At 39.7% G+C, this 18288-nt stretch overlaps 1 long non-coding RNA gene across 1 annotated transcript; it reads right to left on the reverse strand.

The window, feature by feature from the left end:
• Positions 1 to 2483: 2483 nt before the first annotated feature.
• LOC102024265 lies at positions 2484 to 16877 on the reverse strand. Its single transcript, XR_264441.1, has 3 exons — positions 16798 to 16877; positions 4746 to 4942; positions 2484 to 2596 (listed from the first exon to the last, which is right to left on the reverse strand). It is a non-coding gene; the product is annotated as an uncharacterized LOC102024265 (long non-coding RNA).
• Positions 16878 to 18288: the final 1411 nt, after the last annotated feature.

Raw genomic sequence — 18288 nt, forward strand, 5'->3', positions numbered from 1 at the left:
CGGAGAAGTCTTTGTCTTAGCTCCAAGAGAGCTCTGACATTCCTGGATCACTACAAACCATATTACATTGTCTCTTTTATCCTTTTCTGTAAGTTCATCCATCAGATTGGGAGCCTGATCAGCTCCCAATACTGAGGAGTAGCTGCTGAGGACAAAGGACTAATATCTAGAATATGTAAAGAACTCAAAAAGTTAGACACTCCAAACTTAAAGACCCAATCAAAAAATGAACATCTGAAATGAATAGCCACTTCTCAAATGAAGAAGTATAAATGGCCAACTCAATACATGAAAAATGTTCAACATTGCTAGTCATTCAAGAAGTGCAAATTAAAACAACACTGAGATTCCATCTCCCTAGCCAGAAAGAATGGCTATCATTACAAAATCAACCAGTAACATGCTGGCAAGGCTGTGGGAGGGAAAGGAACACTTCTTCATTGTAGGTGGGAGTATAAACTGGTACAACCACTATAGAGATCAGTATGGAGATTGCTCAAAAAACTAACAATATAAATTCCACTTGACCCAGCTATTCCCCTTTCTAGGTTTCTTCCCAAGAGGTAACATCATCATACCACAGTGATGTATGCATACCCATGTTTATAGTAGCACAATTCATTAGAGCTAAATCTTGGAACCAGCCTACATGTCCATCAACAACAGATGAATGGATAGAGAAAATTTATTTATGCAATAGAGTACTACTCTACCCTAAAGAAGGACAAACATGAGTCATTTTTAGAAAAATGAATGTATCTTGAGACCATAATGTTAAGTGAAGTAAATCAGAGACATAAGTTTAAATATCACATGGTTTCTTATAGGAGAAATTTCTCCAATAGGAGAAATTTAATATATAAATAAAGCACAAACTAAAAGTCAGGCAAGAAGACAAAAGGGAGAAAAGCTATTGTAATCTAGTGTGAACAATGTATATGAAAGCATATCTTGACTTTGTATATTGTCTTATGTGTTTTATATGGTTTATGGCCTGTTAGTCCAGCTGTTAAACTGTATGTATGATAATTAACTATATGAAGACTTCTGAGATAAACAGATTAATCTGATGCTGGCAAAAGGTGAGAGGTAGAGAAAAAAGGGGGAAAAAGGGTTCAGGTGTGTTATGTACATGTAATAATTCCCCATAATGAATGTATTCATTATACAGTGTAAACATTTACTAACAATTTTTTTTAAATAAAGATTACAAGAATTTGAAAAGAGACATTACAAATATATTCATACAAAGCAATGGCAATGACCAAGACCTCCATTTGCTTCTCTATTGAGAAACTGTGAGCTCTGGTTTCCTTAGTACAGAAACATCTATTGACCTATTTCATCACAGAAAATGATTTCCCTGAATATTTACCTGCAAAAACAACCATAAAAGCATTTACCAAGATTTATACAACAACAGGTACACCTCAAATGAAATGCAAACTCTTGCTCTACATTTTATTACCACTTAAAAGTCAATTATCATTTTACACTACAAATGAAATCAGTGAGAAGTCAGGGTTTTAGCAATCATCTTACACAATTCTAGCTCTTAGGTCACTCAGAGAGACCTCTCAAGCTGCTCAAACCCAGCAGACAACACTATAAGAACAATAGTTCTAAATGATTAAGGCGGCAAGCAATAATTTTTCCTCCATGAATCTGTGCCACTAGAGAAAAGTATTATTTAAAAACTTAAACTGGTTCCTACATTAGGGAGCACTGGGCAATGGAAGGATATGGAAATTATTATCATATTATTCTATCCCTAAAGGGAGCTGGGATTACTGTTACCTTTATCTGCTTGTACAAAAGCTGAATGAGGACAGCTACTGCCTTGAGTTCCTTGACTTACCAGCTCACACCCTGCTAATCCCTCCTACGTTTTGCAAGACGTTTCTGTTTGAAGTACCATATTAACCATGCCAGCCCTCACTCAGAATTCCCAGTGACCTGGAGTTCTAAAGAGTCAAAGCCAAAAAGTCTTATCTGGAACAAATCCCTATTCCTTCATTCAAGCTTTTCTGGGGACCTGAAAGACCAGCAAGGGAGTTTTTATTATTCTAGTGTAGCTAAAGAGTCAAATAAATTACCTTGACCCTATGCTTCAATTTGCCTAAAATATCCTACTTTGTGCCTATTCTCACAGCTAACAGCATCCCCTCCCTTTGATTCTCAAAAGTATTCTGGTTTGGACAATAAATTTTCTTATCTATATTTATAGGCATTATGGTGCCATGTCTACAACCAACATAAACATCTTTAACCAAAAGATATAGATGCCACAAAGAATCTCTCATCTATCTTATCACAGTCTTCTAAACTCCTCCTCCACCCAGCAGTGCATAATAAGCTGAGAACAATGAGGCATACTGTCTAGCTTGACAAAGTAAATCCACTAGTTACTGCCAACTTGAAGCTTTCTCCTGCGGTTGCTTCCCATTTTTTCCTTGGGCACTTACTTGTTCCATCTTGTGATTCTCCATCCACAATACAGAAAGAGTTAGACCTTCCTTACATCTGGATGCCTGGGCTGCCTTCTACACGTCCACATTCACAAGTTCAGCATCTAACAGCCCAGCGATATCCAGCCCTATGTATGAGACAGGAGAGAGATACAGGCTTTTTACCGGACACAGAGAAGAGACCATTACCAGAAGACAGTAATAAACAGATTTTTTAAAATTATACACTAGATGGTACAACCACACTTAATCCTGGAACACTTACAACTCCAAATCCTTGATGTTTAAATGGAGAATGTACATTATTGCCCTTATCTATTCCTATTGAACTTGCTTTAACAAAAAGGTATTTTGACCTAGAGTTAGATTCCCTCTATTCTGAAAAGATCTAGAAAATAAAACTTCATAATCCTCTTACATTACAGCCACTAATATTTTATGTATTCCTTTCCAGTATTTGTGATCTGCAAAACATTTTCACAGTCTGCATCATAGTATACACATAATTTTGTATCAAGTTTTCACAAAACCTCTTTTCCCAGGTATTGGATTTGCCCATTATAATTACAGACATAGTCTAATGTTTTTATTGATACATTATAATTTAACAAATTATTTTCCTAGTTTTAATATTTAATTTCCTTCTGTTAGCAGTACAAGCCATTTTGCCACATACTGGGAAGAGTAAAGTGAAAAAAATAAAAATATTTTTGCTAAATAAAGATATTGGACTTTATTTAAAAACCTAATTTGAATTACTGAGCTACATTTGAATAGGTCTGGCACCATCTTCACATATTAGTCACAAAGTTGAGGAAAATAAAGAGGCTGGCAAAGGAGAGATAAAAGACAAGAAAAAGGAGGAAGGAAAAAGAGAGAAGGATAGGAGAGACAGCAGGGACCAAAGGGATAGGGAAGAACTTACAATTACAAGGATAAATTGATGGTCTTAGTTCTGTTCTGACATTTGCTTCATGTAAATGATAGAAATACCATACCAATTCATTTGAATACATGTGGAGTCTCTGTGAATTATAATAAATGTCAGCATCATTCTAACAATAAAAACAAAAGCTATCCATAATTCAGATGTGACCCTTTCCCTATGATCTGCTTTGTCGTGTAAGATATCCATTGCCTGGCTTTTCAGGTCCTGGGTGCTCCAGCCCATTTTCCTCCACATAAAACTTCACTATCCTAGGACTCCTTCCTGGGATAGGAGCACAGAGGACATGCACTTTGCACCATGGCGGGATAGTTTATATCAGAACAGACTTCTCACAGCTAAAAAATTATAATCTCCAGGCAAAATTTTTTAAGTAAAAACCAACTGAAGGCATTAGAGAATAACTGAAAGTATACATTAATTAGAGAGCAGCAGATCCTTAAAAAGGGCGGGAGGATTGATTGGGTAAGATCATTTTTATAGCTTTTTTCTTGCAAAAGAAGACCAGTCTGAGGGATGCTCCAAAGCCAGAATCCAAGCAGAGCTGCAGTCCTCATTGCTGGACAGAGTTCAGGGCCCCGGAATGGCTGGAGATTAAAAGAACAAAACTTCTGGGCATGTTAGGCAAGCCTGAAGTCCCAGCTACTCAGGAAGCTGACATAGGAGGATCACAAGCTCAAGGCCAGCCTGGGCAACTCAGAGTGACACTGTCTCAAAATAAAAAGGGTCAGTGGAGGGAGTATGACTCAGTGCTAGAGTGCTTGTCTAGCATGCAGGAGCCCCTACTCAATCTACAGTACTGTAAGTTAGAAAGAGGGGAGTGAGGAAGAGGAAAAAAACAAAAAGAGAAGAAAACAGAAGCAGAGAAGCGAAAAGAAAAATGCAGGGGCTGGGAATATAGTTCAGAGGTAAAATACATGCTTAGGCTCTGGGGCTCCAGCAGAAGGAAGGAACACAGGGAAGGAGGGAGGGAAGGAAGGAAGGAAAGAAGGAAGGAAGGAAGGAAGGAAGGAAGGAAGGAAGGAAGGAAGGAAGGAAGGAAGGAAGGGAAGAAGGAAGGAAGAGGGGAGGAAGCAAGGGAGGGAGGAGGGGAGAAGAGGGGAAGAAGGAAAGGAGGATATCCAGAAAAAGAAGGAGCCACAAGAAGAACCTTCCAACAACAACAAAAAAAACATATGTAGAGAGAGTGGGGGAGAGCCAAAAAAGTGTGTCTACACCTCAGGAAAAGAAAAACTTGCATAAATATTTTAATACTAAATTTATTGAGCCCTTCCCAGTACCAAAATAAATAAATAAATGTATTGACCCATCATGAGATTAATACAACTTACCTTTGCCCTCTAGAAGACATGCTCAAAGAGGTGCTCAGAGTGGCAGCCATCAGCTTCCAGGCATTAGTGCAGAGGGGTAACCTTGGTCACTGAGATCGCTGCACTTGCATCTTCAGTTTCGTCTCTAAGGGCCAGCAGTGTAGTGGGTTTTCTGCTGTATACATCTTCTCCCGTGCCCCATATGAAGGTAACACCATCTGTTTAAAAAACATACTATTTTTCTTTTCCTGAAGTGTGTATACATTTTTTGGCAGAATTTGTATAATTCCTCTCAAATTTTTCGCTGGCTTTTATACTACATTGGCACAAGAAGACAGCAAGGATCCCAGCAGAAAGCAAGAGCTGCAAGGCTAAAAGAGATGAGTCAAAATATCTGGTGCTGCCCACTGCAGAGGTGGAAGAGTTGGAGGTCAGAGTGTTTCACATTGGAGAGTTTTGGTAAAGATCTTAGATTTCCACTGAAACTCCAGAAGGTTACAGTTCACAGTTACAGTAGATGTCTCTGAATTGAAGGATTGTTACCGTTTGTGTCTGAATGTCCCCCCAAAGCCTCATGCAGTCATGGGGCAGGCTTCTAGAGTTAGGATTGATTCATGGTCCAATGTTGGAATTATGGACGTGAGTGCTACACTTGCTCCAGGGCAGGTAGTTTGCATACAGTGTAAGGGAGGAAAAGAGGCTTGCTCTTCCAGCTGCCCTCCTCCCTTTTGCTTCTGTTGCTTTTGCTGTGTTCTGCCACCATGAACTGCTGCCGTCTGCCATGTGCCACTCTGCCTTGGAGTCAGCCGAGTATGAACTGAAACCTCCACAAACAGTGAGCTAAATAAACCTTTCCTTCCTTAATTTTGGGCATCAGGTATTTTGTCAGCAAGGAGAGAAAAGTAACAAAGACAAGGATGAACACTAGGACCACTAAGAGCAAAATCAATAGACCCACCTTAATCAAACCACACTTCCATGAGCTCAAAAGGATTCAACGGTAACTTATTTGATTAACGAAACAAAAACTGATACTCTTTAATGCAAGAGAAAAGCATCCAGAATGGTGTGTCATGCGTAATGTTCAGTACATAATAAATGTACACATCACACAGGAAAATGTGACCCACTGTTAAAAAAAAAAAAAAAGACAATCAGGGGCTGGGGATTTAGCTCAGCGGCAAAAGCGCCTGCCTGGCATGCGCAAGGTCATGAGTTCGGTTCCCGGTACCGGAGAAAAACCAAAAAAAAAAAAAAAAGACAATCAAAAATTGATTCTTAGATGAACTGAAGTTTGAAATTAGCAAAAACTCTAAATATTTTCAGGGAAAATATTATCCAGCTAACTGTACAGAGAAATAGGAAATATATAAAGAAACTGAAGGGAAACACTGGAACTAAAAGAACAAAAGAAAATAGCTTAAATCTAAAAATTCACTGAAAATATGGAAAAACAGACTAAAGACTGTAGAAGAAAGCCAGTGAACTTAAGGCTGTAACAAAAATCATAATCAAATTATAATAAAAATATGAACACTAAAGGTAAGACAAACCGCTTCAGTGGCTTGAGTGGCAATCTTATATAACACATAACTGGAGTTCTACATGGATAACAGAGGGAAAAACAAAAAAAATGTAAAAAAAAATCAGTACAAAATTTCCAAATATGGTGAAAAACATTGACTTACTGTTCCAGAGTTTATTCCAAGCAGGATAAGTAAAAACAAAGCCATATCTACAAATATCATAAACCATTTAAAATCAAAAGTAAAAAGAAAAATCTTAATAGTATTGAGAGGGAAAGGAAGAAAAACACTTTCCATATAGGGTAACCATAATGAAAATGAAGACCGAGTTCTCATTAGTAATGGTAAAGCATCAAAGATAGTAGAGTATTTATTTAATTGCAAAATAAAGGGGAAAAAAATAAAACAATTCTCTATCAAGTGAAAATATTCTTCAACACTGAAAACATGGTAACAGTAGTCACTGGCAGAATCCTGAATTGTAAGAAGGATTTATTTTGCCATTTACAGTTGATGAAGATGTCCATAGAATAGTAATGATCTTTCCAATTTGCTCTAATACCAAACATTTACCAAGAAAACAAGCTATTAAACAGACACCAACATTTGCTTGGTTATCAAGTTGTTTGTGTACCTATTGTGAGATCCAGATGCCGAAATCCAGATTTCAATAGTGGAATGTTTGCAAAGAAAACTTACTTCTCTAAACTCCAGGGTTCAGCCCAGTGTGGGTGCACATCTGTAATCCTAGCACTCCGAAGGCTGAGGCAGGAGGATCACTGCAAGTTCAAGGCCAGCCTGGACTACAAAGTGAGTTCAAGGCCAGCCTGAACTGCATAGTGAAACCTTGTCTCAAAAAAAAAAAAAAAAAAAAAAAGAACCTCCACTGTTCATGAGTAACTAGAAGAAATACTAGCTTTAGAACTTGATAGTGAAAGAAGTTGTGTTTTTAAGGGACTTGGTTTAAGAATTTGTGAATTAGCTGATGATTTAAGATTTGTCTTTTTACTTATACTATATATAAATTTACTGGTTGTAAATTTAAAATTAATTTTAATTTAATATCAGTGCCATAGATATTTTTACACATCAGACAAAATTGACCAGATACAATAAAGAAATATAAAGCAAAAGAAATACTATAGGAAATTATTTGGGCTGAAGAAAAATGAAAGAAAATAGAAAATCAGACCCATAGGAATAAACAGCACCAAGAAAGATAAATATGAAAATTACTATAAATGATTTTTCCTCTAATTTATTTCAAAGGCACATGTCAAGTTAAAACAAATAAAAACAGCATAGTACAGTGGGTTTTAAAACAAAAATAAATATAAATTATAAGACATATGTGACAAAGTTTAGGATAAATGAAACTATACTACTGTCAAGAGGTTTTGTATTTTTCCAAGAATAGTACAATATTCACTTCAAGTAAACTGTTGGTAAGTTAACACTTGTACATTGGAACATCTGGAACAGCTACTAAAATACATGAACCACAGCTAAAAAGGCAGCAGAAGAAGTAAAAAGTGAAATTAAAATGGACATCTGACTGGCCTAAAAGAAGACAAGAATGGAAGGAGAGAAATAAATGCAACAGAAAAAGGAAAAGAAATAATAGCTCTGCTTCCAATCATTGTCAACAGTTTAATGGTGGATTGCATCCAACCACATCAATCATTTCACCGACAGTAAGAGAAGGAAGTCTCCAGTCTGACATGGAGAAAGCTTAGAGTTATCAAGGAAGTCTGTCCTCATAATAAGAAAAACATAAAGATGAAAAACAACTCCTCCTAGATTCATCAGAGAACTGAGATCCCAGGACAAACTGCTGCCCCCCAAACCAGGAGAGACCAGATACAGCCAGCACCCCTGCAAACGCTCTGAGCAATGTTTGACAAAATGATGGAGGTTCAAGTGGAAAAACTTAAGAATTTAAAACTTCAAAGAGCTGAAGTGCTAATAGACCCCACACTGGATGTAAATCTTACCTCCACAACCCGTATCAGGATCTCAGGGTAAAGGGCTGAGAAAAATCTTGTGCCTCAGGCAGTGGGAGGGGGAAGGTCATCATTTTGAAGTAAGGCCTAGAGCTCTAGTTCTCCCAAACAAGGCTGGTCGTCCAGGGAATCTATTTCACCAGAGTGTAACTGGAGTTTGAGCAAAGCTAGGCTGATCTAGGGGAAGAGAAATAACCAGCTTCAGCCCCCTGTAGCCTTTCATATGAGGGCAGGAGACTTCCAACTCAAGCTCCTCAAAAGGCTGAGATTTGATAGTAGGATCGCAGAATGTGTTCCTCCTCCAGTTTCTTCCCATCGCACTGGCAGGGTGCCTGTGTAATAAGAGGAGTTCAAGCTAGGAAAAGTGTAAGCCTTGTACCTTAACTAAGACTTGCTGGGCATCAAAAAACAATAGGGGAAATAAAACAATAGGGGAGACAAAAGCAACTAAAGGAACTTTAAACCTCTGACACCAGAGCCACAACAAATAGTCAACACTAGGCAGAATAGTTTCCTAGCCAGAAACACACAGGCCTGGTACTGACGGCCTTTCTACTGTGCATCAGTTCATTTTACCCAGTATGTCATATCTAGCTTCCAACTAAAAACTACAAAGTAAACTGAAAAGGTAAAAACACACACAGTCTGAAAAGGTAAAGAAAGCATCAGAACCAGATTCAGATATGGCAGAGATTTTGGAATTGTCAGACCAGGAACTTAAAATAACTATGATTAATATTCTAAGGCTATAGTGGAAAAGTAAACAACATTCGTGAACAGTTGGATAAGAGGAAACAATGGAATCTCTCAGAAGGAATCAGAAGGAAATGCTGGAAATAAATGTAAGTGCATGAAGTATTTAAATTAAAAGGCAAAAACTGGCAAGTTGGATTGTTTAAAAAGATTCACAGAAGAGTCTGATACCATTTTTGATGAAAAATAATGTGAAAGTATGACACAGTTGTTTCGCCACTGGCAGCCCTCACCACTCTCTGCTCTCTTCTGAACCCACACCAAGGAAAGGCCGCACTCCTTCCTTTGGAGTGGTGACAACTTCAGTCTAAACAAGCTCTCGCCCAGGTACAGGGACTTCAAGCCACTCTACCACTGGTCACAACAAAAGCCAAGTCAGACTCTTTTTTGCTTTGTTTTCTTATTTTCTTGTTCTCACGCCATTTTCAGCGCAGCTTGGGTGCCACACTGCTCTCCCCAGAAAACCTCGCTCTGTTAGTAATAAGCCTTTTCATACCTTGCTGAGGCAGGTGTGGTGTCACCGGTTTCAACATCCAGATTTACATGGTGGTTGGGGTGATCCATCCCATCCACAACGGGTGACCATAAAACCTACTCTCTGATGTCTACGGGAGATGCACCTGCAGAGGAGTACTTAACAAGGAGCATCACAAGAGAAAAGGGATATTTTGTAGTGGTAAGAGGATGCATTCATCGGGAAGGCGGGAATACTAATGTGCATGCATCTAATAACAGGACCTAACATAAATTCGGATAAAACTATCAGGAATCATAAAAAGGAATCAGATCCCCAGACAAAAGCATCAAGGTAATTTAATGAGAAAGCAGCAGTCATTTCAGTAAATGGGTTGGGACAACTATATGTCTAAGTGGTGGGGACATGAACCCCAAGCCCCATCTTACATCATAACAAAATGAATTTTAGAGAAGTCACAGACATAAGCATCACAGCTAAAACTAAAAGGCAAACAGAGGCAACTTCTTTATGATGTGGGAGAAGCAAAACTATTAACTGATAATATGATTCAATTTTTTTTTTTTTTTTTTGGTTTTTTTCTCTAGTACCGGGAATCGAACTCATGACCTTGCGCTTGCCAGGCAGGCGCTTTTGCTGCTGAGCTAAATCCCCAGCCCATATGATTCAATTTTTATCAAAATTAAAACTCATCTCTTCAAAGGTCACTTTTAAGGAAATTTTAAGCTCCAACTAAAACAAATTCTTGTTGGACAGTAGCCTTGTTTCCATAATGTTAGAGAATTCCTACAAATTAGTAATAAAAATATAGATAAATATTTTATGAAAGATACACCAATGGCCAATAAGCAAATGAATAGGTGCTCAGTGTCACAGCTTATCAAGAAAAAGCAGATTAAAACCAAAATATAGAACCTTAAAAATCAGCTGAAATGTTTAATTTCTTCCCCCATGCCTTAAATATATTCTGGTTGATGGCTTTTCTCCATTAGGTTTTGTAAGTAGTAAGTCAAGGGATTGATTCCTAAGAAATGTTTAATCGCTGTAGTTGAAAACAAAAGAATACGCTTATTCCTTTATCTGTGTGGAAACTCTGCCTTCATTTCCTATCACATGACTTTTGACACTGATACTACTATGGTCCCATGAGAAGCCTCTCTCCTAGTGAACTTATTTCAGTTGGTTCACAACAGTATCATGGTCAAAACATAGCAGCCATATCATTTACATACTGTCAAGATAGGAGTAGATAAATGAAAGAAACACCTCCTTTGAAAAATAAGATACTCATCTCCACTTCAGTGGATATCCTCCAGTGAGTATTTTCCTTCTATTCACTTCGAATTCAACTCAGATTAATTCCTGCCCCACTACCAAAGGTAAAGGAAGGTTTTCCAAAGGGGAACCTCATTCACTGGAAATAATCCCACCAGAGTCAAATATTACCACAGTTTTATTTCTCCCCAACTGAACAATTGAGTTTAGCTACTGAGAAAGAGGCAGATGAGTTATTCTCAAGTTCAATCAGAAAGAAAGCATCAGTGCATTCTTGAAAACTATGATAATAATTGATCAACTAATCCTCTATAGATGATTAATCATTAGCTTGTCATATGCAATCCTGAAGTCAAAGAGTATGCTTTACTGCAGTCTTCCCACCAATCTTACCCACTTCTCTATTCAGACACCAAATTGCAAAAATAATTATTCTTTCCTTATATCCAAAGCTCCAGGTACTATTGTTGACGGAAGCCCTTGAAATGTGCACTGATTACAGTGCCAAAGTAATGCGCATTAGCAGAGAGCTCAAGTATTCTACAATAACCTTAAATCAGAGCTAGAAGAGACTAATAATGAAGATGAAGTAATGCTGAAAGTACCAGCCTTTTACTCTGAATTCAAGAAACGCATTAGAAAAATATGTTTTAAGAATAGGTCATAGAAGATGTAAATGCAAAGTAGAAGAAAAAAAGGGGGGAGATCTCTTCTTGGCTGAGGGAGAACAGAGCAAGTGGGAGAAGCCGTACCTTAAAAGGATATGCATAATTTAAAGAAGAGAAATTGAAGCGACTCCCGGACAGAAAGAAGTACCATCCTTTTAGATATCATGGTAATAGCTTCAACAATAACCCAGAAGATCCTGCCTGCAGTCTATAAGAAGCAGAATTTGAATTTGAGGGTGCATTTACATGAAAATCTTCAATACTGCATTTCTATACATATTCTAAAAAGCCAATCCAGCCTTTCTACCAAGTGTTTAATTTCCAACAGCTCATATAAAGCTTATGATTATTCATTGCAAAATAAAAATAGTATGAATAATAAACAGATGATGAAAATATAGAGCAGGAAAATCAAGGGTTAAAAAAATAAAACACATAGAGAAGCGTTACTATGTCTTGCGATTACAGTAAAATACTGAAGATGAACTATAAATTTGATCTGGACCTGCTGGCTTCCAAAACAAAATGGAAAAACACAATAGGTTGCAGCAATAGTTCACAAACTTCTTGGCTTCAACACCTATTTACACGTTTGTTTGTTTGTTTGTTTGTTTGTTTGTTTTTGAGATGGGAGCTTGCTAAATTAGCCAGGTAGGAATTAAACTTGCCATCCTCCTGTTTCAGCCTCCCAGAGTTCTGGGATTGCAGGCATTCACCACTACACCCTCTTACCTATTTACACTTTTCAAGCTTAATGGGGACCACAGACAGCTTTGGCTTACATGAATTATTTTTGCCAACTTTTATCTTATCAGCTATTAAAACAGAAAAATTTTAAATATTTAAGAATGTTTATTAAAATAATAAACCTATTTACATGTTAGCATAAGTAGCATTTTTAAGGAAAATAACTAGATTACCCTTTCCCAAAAAATTAAAAGATTGGCATTTTGAATGTTTTGCATGTCTTGTCAGTAGCTGGTCCACAGAAGACAGCTGGAGTCTCTTATCCGCTTCTGCACTGAATGTGCTGTCATACCACACACCCTACAGTCTCCACCAAACACGACTATGTATTTAGGAGGTTACAGGACTGCAAAAGTCAAAAAGAGCATCTTCATATTTTTTAGGAAAACAGTTTTCACTGCCAGAACTTCCTGGTGGTCTTCCCCCAGTTGATCCCTGAAATATACTTTGAAGCGTCACACAGCTTACAAGAACCATAGATCCTATAAGGCCAAAAAAAAAAAAAGAAGTGTATGGTCTTTCGAAGCGTGACAGCTGAAAGAAAACACCCATTTCTGTGAGTCTTCCTAGAGTGTCATGTAATATGGGGGTTCCATCCTCAGAACCATCCCCATAATAAACCAATCCTGCGGCACTCAGAAAGGAGGTACGCACATCCCCCTGTTTCCCACAGTTTATAATTCTAGACAAGATGTGAGTTAATGAAATCAGTACCACCTATAATTGATGTCAAGTGCATTTTGTAATTATGCTTTGTGGTCTGTGACTTTTATGAGCTTGCACCATAAAACAATTAACAATTCCATAAAAATAATACTTTTGGCATTGTTCTTTTCACTTATAGGCTTCTACTAGATCTGTATTGTAGGGAAAAAAAGATATCAGTAAATTTTATGATTTTCAGTACCCAAAAAAGAAATTATTCTTCCTGTCTTGAGTAATTCTATTCTAATAGACTCTTCAATTATAAATCCTTAATACACAAAATTGCCTAATGGTTAAGAGAATCGCTTTTGGTGCCAGATGCAGCTATGTTGGAATTACAATTCTACATCCTATAGTTTTGTAAACTTGAACACTTTATTTGTCCTCTTTGAGCCTGAATGTCACCATCTATAAAATGGGAATATTAACGGTATCTATCACTCTGGGTCCTAGTGATAACTGCAAATCAGATAAAAACATTATTGCATTTTAAAAGCACTGGAAAATGTCCATTATCAGAAACTACAAGCCTTTTCCTCCCAGAATCATTCCTCCATTCTGTGGCCAAGGGCACACAAAGGACCCAAGCAGCAAAGGGAAGTGATAGAAGAAAGCAGACAAAGAGGAGGGAAGGTCAGAGAAGATACCAAGGTACCGCTAGGGACCTGGGGCTGGGGCCAGAGCAGGAGGGACTGGAGAAGGAATCAAGCCAACCCCTAGGATGTCCATGCCCAATCTCTTCTGGTCCTTTCCTGGGGTAGGTACTGGATGCCAGCTGGCACTGGGCTTTGTGCCTGTATATCTCTGTCTTTGGGGTCCCTGTCATGAGTAATGAATTTTATCAATGAACTACTATGCCAAGTGCATAACCAGGGGGGCTCCTACTAGTCATGCTGGTTGACTCCCAATCATTCCTGGTGATAATTTTGAGTCAGGACTGGTAATAATCATCGCCCTTTCTGGTAACTGGCTTAGAAATTAATATCTAATGGAATTCTAACAGGTCACGTGAGACACAAATTAGCCTAGGAAAGAGAAGGTCTAACAGATGGGTAATTGTTCAGTAATACAGTCACCGTCTTCCTCTTCCTGCCCCACCCTCTTCTGCTGGGTTGGCTCTGTGACGTGTGCGGGCCAGGAGAGTGTCAGGAGGGGAGGTGCAGGACTTAAACACGCTGTGCAGTGTGACTTGCCTCTCGCTCTCCACCAACCACCATGAAGAGACATCCGCAGTAACTGCCGTCCTTCAGTCCCTGGCCCACAACACACACAAGTGAAGCAGACTTGAACCCAACACACAGCCGAAAGCTATTGCCAGCAGACCCTACACACTGAAGCAGAGCCTTCCAGTCTCTAACTCTCCCTCATCCTGTGAGCACAAGAGCAACTGCTTTTCCAAAAGGCAGGAAGTTTGGGATATTTCATCCTTCTGTATTATTAGGGCAATAGGTTATTGAAATATTTGGCTAAGCAGAGTATCTGGGAAAGAGTCTTCTACTGCCTAAAAGAGATACATCATAAAGGAATTCTGGATATAAAACACAGACCTGCTGCAGCCATCCTGCCACTATGACAAAGCCAAACTGACCCTGAGAGGATCCTGCACTCATTAATAACACAGAGCTCTTTGAACCTGGAAATCCTGTTGCTTGCTCTCCCTCTATTACACAAAGATTTTTGTTGCTGTTCTTGTTTGTGCCATTTAAGACACTTTTCAATGTGCTGCAGGAATCTTCTAATATTTTTGTTTTGTTTGTGACGAAAAAAAAACACAGTGGCACAATGCCAACGATAATGCAGTATAAATATACACTCCTGGCAAGCAAAGCACACAGACATTCTCAGACCGCAGAATTCTGTGCCTCCAAGGGGCTAGGCTGCTGGGGGACCTATTGGTGTCAATCAGCCTAATTTGTGACATACTATTCCTGTGAGGCAATTGTATTTTTGACACAAATAAGAAGGCTCTAAAAAAGTCAGAATCATAAAATCAAGGAGTGGCATGATGGGCTGGGAGTGGGAGGGAAAGGGAAAGCAGTTCATCAATAGGCATGAACATCAGCTCCGCAAGATGAATAAGTTCCAGAGATCCCCCGTCCGACGCCACAAGCAAAGCTGGCTCCACCGAACTGGGCACTTTCTGAAGAGGACAGACCTCCAGTGTCCAGCCAATGAGAACCGCAGAACACAAGTTAAAAAAGAAAACGAGCCTGATGAGATAGATGTGCACTCATCAGCATCTGTGAGCCCAGGCCCATTTATGCAATGAGATTTTCCAGTGTTGTGATCACTTACAGCAAAGCACCTGATGGACTTGCAGGGTGGGGCGTGTCACAGACGAGTTGGGCCCTGGGCTCAGACTAAAACCATATGCTAATCTCCTCATTTATTAAATGAGGTCACTTCATATTGGAGCCCCTATTACACTATAACCACAAAATGAGGGGTTTTGTCCTGCGTATGTCCTTAAAACCCCAGTATGACACTGAGCAGCCTCAGACAAATTGAGGCCTCTGTGATCCACTGAGCGTTCAAAGCCTCAGTCTAGTTCTGCTTGCACTGAGCCAGTTTTTCTGCCCCTCTGTGCAATCCCCCTGGGCTTCTTGTTCCCTAGTCGCCCTGCTCCCAGCTCCCCGTGCCCCTTCCTCACACCCGTCCTGATGCCCACTTAGAGCCGCAAATCTCTTCTCCCCAGGGCTAGACGGCCTTCCAGGGTTATTGCATGCACCATGTGGTCAGGACCAAGCCTGACTGTGTTTATTTTCACTCCAACCTCCTGCTGAAAATCCCCTGTCCACAGCTGTTTAAAAATAGCCCTTGCTCACTGCAACTCCACTTGATGGTCTACATGAAAACACCAGCCTGTGGGGACAAATGCCTTTTTCCAGTGTCTGCTCAGAATACGAGGCAGAATGACAGGGAGAGCAACCATCCGTCCTACTCCATGTTGTCTTTCATCATCTAAGCCTGGCTGACACCTTGCCGTATGCATATTGACTGAAAGCAATAGATTGTGTGACAAATTTCAGAGGCCCCTACAAATTCGTGAAAGTAACGCTCAAGTCTCCACCTTACAACAACATAGGAGATGCATGCATCCACCCAAGAAAATGTGTAAAAATCTAGCATCACTGTCAGGGAGAAGCACCTACCATTTGGAAGAGAAATTAGTTTTGCCACTAGGTTTGGCCTGAAGAATGGACACAAGGATCCCTGGACTTCTCATTTATTGTCCATGACTTCTGTTAGAACGTCCCAAACATTACAGCCCCATAACCGAGAGGCCAAGGGGTTTCTGTTATCCTTCACACTTATGTTTTCTGATCCTGACTACTGATTTGCTATAATACCACGGGACATAGACTGGGGAGATACAAGAGATGCCTTATCACCAGACAAGTACTGCATTCGTAGGACAAAGCATAATGAAGTCAAACAACCCTTCTCATATTTAGACAGCAATTGCTACTGATGGCTTCTGAAATCTAGGCATGCACCTAGACATCTAGGATTTTCTCCCTATGACACACACACACACACACACACACACACACACACACACACTTATTTCTTATTCTTCATTGCCTTTCAGAAGCTTCTGTTCTTGGTTAATAACAATCCTGCCTTCACCCCCACAGAAAAGGTGTACTGAATATCCACCATGCATCGTGCCAGCTATTGGATTCCTCACTAGATCTTGCAATTAGCTTCTGCCAGATTTGCACAACTGCCCCCTCCATACTGAATGTAAATGCTAAATGCAGAGAGTCCCTGACACTCTTTCCTGGGGCCCATTATTTGATCACTGCAAGCACTATGCAGAAAATTAAATTGAGCTGTGAAATTGCATTTCAGTCATTCACTTCCTAGAACACCTTTCCTCCTAAAGACACCCCTGACAACCACAAGAAATGAACATACCTGTGCTCTGAGTCAGCCAGCTTTCTTCCTTGAACCTCAGAATGACTAGAAACCAGCAAGAATGAGAGTCCCTTCAGTCTCCCATTAATCAGTAATGAGCTGTTCCAAAGGGTTATTAAGTCTTGGCAGATTTCCCACAGAGCAGCCACGGTGATCTCTGTAAATTGTGAATAAGGTCATGTCACTCTTTTTCTCTTAGAAGGAAACCCATATTTCTTACTCGAAATCATTAGGTCTTCACCCTCTGTAAAACTATACTTCGCACTTAGTCTCTTTTACACTTCCACCACATAATTTTCTACCACTCACCACTTTCATAATTGGCTTTCTGGCTCCCACTAAACTAGTAAGCTCCTTGAAGGTAGTGCCCATGCCTGCCTCGTGCAGCTGGCTCATCATGGGCACTCAGTACATTTTAATAGTTGCTTTTTTTTTTTTTTTTTTTTTTTTGGCTTTTCTCCGGTACCGGGAACCGAACTCATGACCTTGCACTTGCCAGGCAGGCACTTTTGCCACTGAGCTAAATCCCCAGCCCCATAGTTGCTTTATTAATAAAAAAGAAAAATACCTGAATGTCTGTCTTAGTCCCTTTCCCATCGCTGAGGGACCATGCCTGACACCCACAATTTAAAGAAGGAGAGGTTTATTTTGGCTCACAGTTCAAGAAGTTGCAGTCCATGGTCATCAGGCTTAAACGCAGGAATATGGCGGAAAGGCCTGTGCAGAAGAAAGCTGTCCACGTCATGGTGGCCAGAAAGCATAGAGCAAAGGGAGGAGCTGGGATGGGGGAGGGACACCCTTCCAGGGCACGCCCAGGACCTGCCTCTTCTAGCCAGGCCCCATCTCCTAACAGCAGCTATGAAGCTATGAAGATTAATCCACTGATAAGTACAACGCCCTGACGATTCAATCACCTTCCAAAAGCTCAACCTCTGGACACGTGAGCCTTCTGAGGAGCATTCTAGATCCAAACCACAACAATGTCCTTTATATTTAATGAACACTCATGGAAAACTGGGCAGCATGTTCTATTCCAGTGATTTCTCTTCCGCCCACAGGGAATCCCCAGCAATCACTTTCTCAGTCACCCACCTGGGACTGGTCACGTCTACAAGCCCTTTTATGCTTTTGGAAACCAGTGAGCTTATTGAACTCATGTGCATCAAAGAGGTTTACAAGCCACCATGGAATTGTGGTTAGGCCTGACAGAAGCTGTGGTTCCTACAATATTTTTTGGTTTACAGAGTGATGTTTTGTTCCCTTGGAGACACATGATCTCCCACCTAAACACAAAGCCCTGAATTTGCTTCCCTTTTCTCCACCAGCCACTAACTGTGGTGCTGAACGTGAGTGGATCTTTCAATGTTTCCAGATCCGAGATCTTTCAGTATTGTTACTTGGCAGCTCAGTGTGTGACCAATAACTCAGAATTCTTTAAAACAATTGTTTAAATGTGTGAACTTGGGGCTGGGGATTTAGCTCAGCGGCAAA

This window comes from Chinchilla lanigera, unplaced genomic scaffold (assembly GCF_000276665.1).
Source record: "Chinchilla lanigera isolate Chin_1 unplaced genomic scaffold, ChiLan1.0 scaffold00111, whole genome shotgun sequence".
Classification (NCBI taxonomy): domain Eukaryota; kingdom Metazoa; phylum Chordata; class Mammalia; order Rodentia; family Chinchillidae; genus Chinchilla; species Chinchilla lanigera.